The sequence below is a fragment of the Corvus brachyrhynchos genome, unplaced genomic scaffold, assembly GCF_000691975.1.
Source record: "Corvus brachyrhynchos isolate BGI_N302 unplaced genomic scaffold, ASM69197v1 scaffold101, whole genome shotgun sequence".
Classification (NCBI taxonomy): Eukaryota; Metazoa; Chordata; class Aves; order Passeriformes; family Corvidae; genus Corvus; species Corvus brachyrhynchos.
In genome coordinates this window covers 16,249,882-16,254,174 of record NW_008237239.1, presented here as the reverse complement: position 1 = coordinate 16,254,174, position 4,293 = coordinate 16,249,882, and positions in this window count along the sequence as shown.

Below are 4,293 nucleotides of genomic sequence, written 5' to 3'. Positions count from 1 at the left end.
GGGAGCTGCGGGCTCGGGGGGCTCTGGCCGCGCTGACATGGGCTCGTAAATAAGGCAAACTGGGCTATCCGGGCCCCTCCTGTCCCCCAGGCCCTGGCTGCTGCTCCGTCTAGCTGTGGGCAGAGCCTTCGGCCGCTTTAGCTTGCGAAGGCACCGTCGCGGGGTTACCAACACCCAGGCCCCGATCGTGGCCTCCCTATGCCGGAAAAGCTGCACGAAAAAGTACCCTGAGAAGAGCTCCAGCACCGCAAAGCTCAGGCTGGGTGTTCCCTTCCATCTTGGGGAGCTGCTGAGGATGGACGTGGCAAGGAGAAAAATAAATTAATGCTGTATTTATGTAGGGTGCCTGGTGGGAAGAGGAATTTCCACAGCTCCTCAGTGCTGGTGTCCCGAGAAAACTTAGCCACGCTTTCAGACACTGCTTTAAGGCCCAAAAGGAGGGGCTGGAAGTGTTTGCAAAGTCCAGTTGATGTACTGAAGTCCCTTTCTCTAGTGGTGGTATTTGTTGTTAGCATTGGCTGGTCAGAAGAGCAGACCATCCACCACGTGTAGGAATACATTTCTCCTACCTTAGGTGAGAGAAATCTTAGTAACACTAATTTTCTATCACTTCACAACCAGTAAACAGATGCACAGATTTTAAGACCAGATTGTAACACTACCAGTCATCCAATTACTCAATTTGATGCATCTGTAAGAAGCACACCCTGAAAACAGCACTACCTAGAACACCAGAACTGTAAAAGAAGCAAATCTTTGGCAACTTCTTACACAGAAGCAGTCTTAACTAAGCAAATAAAAATTACTTATAAAGAACTGCTGTTCTTGTAGCAATAAAATGTGCTGGGGGGCAGAAGCTCCAGTATTCCTTTGAGCCCCAAAGTTGTGCAGCAGAAATAACCACAGACATTGCCAAGTACATCTGTAGATAGGAGTATAGGTAGTAAAAGGGGGAAAATGTAGCATGTCGTGTAGTCTTGAGTATTTTGCAGGTTTTAAAGTCTTTAAAAGGCTGTTTAATTTCTACACCCTATATTTTTTGGAAATATTTCTTTTGTTGTCGCAACCCTGCACAATAAGTGACCTATGTCTTTGCACTTCTGTCATTCCACAATTTTCCTCAGTGATGTGGATTGCAGCCAAGATAGCAAATTTCTTTTCCTGCCTCGGTATCAGGTGGGAAAATTAGAAGTTGGAGAGAGGTCAGAAAGTGGAGACAGATATTCTTACATGACTGAGGAAACTGTTTCCCAAGGAAAGATTAAAAAGACTAAGTAAGGGTGTCTTTGTTAAGTGCTGGCTAAGGGCAAACAGGATTTGACTTCTTGTTTCTATCATAATCTGTGCTCCTGAGCAGAGTTATCTCGGACAAATTTCAGTCTAACTCACTGCTACAAGCAAAGAGAAAACTTGTGCTGAAAATCTTGGGCCAGTGCTGTGATTTGCAGAGTAACAAGAAAACTGTAAACACTCCCATGATGTTTAATGAAGAGGCCCAAGCATTACAGGAGATGCAATTCCTAATATTTTGCTCTGTGGGGCTCAAATCCTACGGTATCTGCCAATAATAAGCGGTAACCATTTGGTCAAGTCTGCTGTGTGATGATAAAGACCCTTTCCATGTGCTTGGCATGATTAATCTCTGAATCACGTTGTGTCAGAAGGGACACTGCTAGGAGAAGGTCATTAAATTGCATAGACAACAAGCTCTCTCAGCATGGCAATTACAGTCCTCATTTCCTAGAACACCCACCTTATTGAACATGTCTCACTCTTGGTAGCCTATTTGTCTCGGAAGTATGTCAAAATCTTCAGATTAAGTCCTGTAATAGGTTCCAATAAAGGACGGCTCTGAATCTTCTTCCCTCAGATTGAATTAACAAGTCACGTCTCCGAGAGCACACTTCTCTCCATGAGCATTATGCCAGAGCATTTGTCAGAAAATTTGTTGCCAAACCTCATTTCAAATGGCTGTCATTGTCTCCCATCACTCTGGTGTGAATGTTTTCTCTGTTGAAATTGTGGTCTGAGGAATGCTGGAGATATGACCAGCCTGCAGAATCTTTCCAAACCAGACAAAGCAGCACTTACATCCCAGTTTATCATTAGGAACAGTGGCTGAAGAGCAGCAGAGGCACAAGCTGGCATTCTGCGTGTACGAGTCTATAGTTAAACCTTGGCTAATGAAACAGTGCACAAAACTTGGATGTATGGGTGCACCAGGGCCAACATTGGGGGAAAAAAACCCCGAAAGTGTAAAAAGGATGGTGCAGGAATTTGCAATCCTAATCTTTTTTTCTAAGATTTTAAATGTGTTAGGGTTTGGTTTTTTTTTTTTTTTTTTGGGGGGGGGGGTTGGTGTTTTTTTGGCTGAAAGTTTAAACATCAACAGTTCTGGGATACAGCTCAGTTGAAGCAGTTACTGTGTATTCCTCATTACATAAATAGCAGCAGCAAATTCACAGAATTGTAGAATGGTTTGGTTTGGAAGGCACCTTAAAGGTCATCCAGTTCCAGACCCCTGCCATGGGCAGGGACACCTTCCACTACACCAGATTGCTGAGAGCCTTGTCAAACCTGGCCTTGAACACTCCCAGGGATGGGGCATCCACAGCTTCTCAGCTTCTCTGGGCAACCTGTGCCAGTGCCTCACCACCCTCACAGCAGAGAATTTCTTCCTAATAGCTCATCTAAACCTGCCCAGTGTCAGTTTGAAGCCACTATCCCTTGCCCTATCACTACCTGCCCTTGTGAAAAATCCCTCTCCAACTTTCTTCTAACCCCTTTTAGGTACTGAGAGGTCCTGTAAGGTCTCCCCAGAGCGTTCTCTTCTCCAGGCTGAATAACCCCAGCTCTCTTGGTCTGCCTTTCTAAGAGAGAACAAATGAAGACAAAACTTCCCTTTGGTTTCTCTTTGGACTTGTACAACTCCTCTGTCCTGGTGGGTTCTAGAGTTAAAATGAATTTGTAGATCCCAGCAAGAAAGTGACCAATGTCTGCACAAGCCTGTTGTCAGTTTGTCTCTAGGAAAGAAGTTTGCAGGATGTTCTTCCAACACAAATGCACAGACTCACAGGGAAATGTGCAGTGGGTTTATATAAAGGGAAACAAGGTCAGAGTAGTGTACCTTGTGCTTAAGCAAGGCAGTAAAAGTTTTGTGCTACCCTTAGCTCTTGTGGGAAAGTACTCCACAGACTTGTCTCGTCCTGTGCAAAGGAACTCTTGCCTAGGCAGACAGGATTACCCTTCCTGAAAAAGTGCAGTCATGCTGTAGTTCTCAGCTGCGATCTTCATCCCAGAGTGGAGCCTCTCAATACCCTGGGTGCAGGCCACCAAAAGCCTTTAAAGACAGGACTCCAGTTTTGACTTCATTGGATGGGTGTAGAAGTAAATGTAGGCACCTGCTGCCTCCTGTAGTGGCCTTTGGATCAAGTTCTTCATGCTTAAATTTCAACAGAATAGAAATGAAAAAGTAATATAATGATGGTAATTACTAATGTAGCCCCTTGTTCTGTGCTAGAAATTCTTACTGGCATCCGTGAGAATGGAGCATTGTAGCATCCCTCACATGTTGGTGTGCCATTATCCTCAGCTTCCCAAGTGCTGAGCCTGTATTATCCCAAATAAACAGCTTAATGTTTGTGATCTTTCTAGCTGTGTTTTCTTATCCAGCTTTCTCCCATGGCTGCTACCATTCTCTTCCTAACCACATTGTGAACAAATTGCCTTGACTCACACATATCCCCCGAATAACTGCCCTTTCTGTTCCAATGAAGACTGAATTCCAAGCCAGTATAATAAAGTTTAAAATCTTTGCGACTTTTGTAGGTCATATTCGTAGCCTGATTCCTGCACCAAGAGAGATCAATAACACCAAGATAGGCGATGAGCATGATAAAGCTCTCCAGTGCCCCGAGATTTAAGCATGTTTATTCTCATTTCCATTTCTTTGGTTTAGCTGATGCCATGTTTTCCCCTCAGCTCTGCAGGGTATTTGCAGATGAAGAAAAAAAGAGCAGTTCACGAGTAAATCACAGAATACTGTGCTGTCATATAATAACTACTGCTCTAATCTCATATTCAATAAAACTCATATAAACTGACATTTAATAAATCATAATAAAGTACTACCTGGTCCTCTGCAAATGTTTTACCTCATGAAAGTTCTAGTCCAGCTCCCAGCAAGGTCAGGTGGAAACTTTCTATTTCTTTCCATGTGAATTCATTTGATCCCTGAGCCTCACAAACACCAGTGCAGTAAACCTGAATGTTTTTAGGAGGGAGACACAGAGT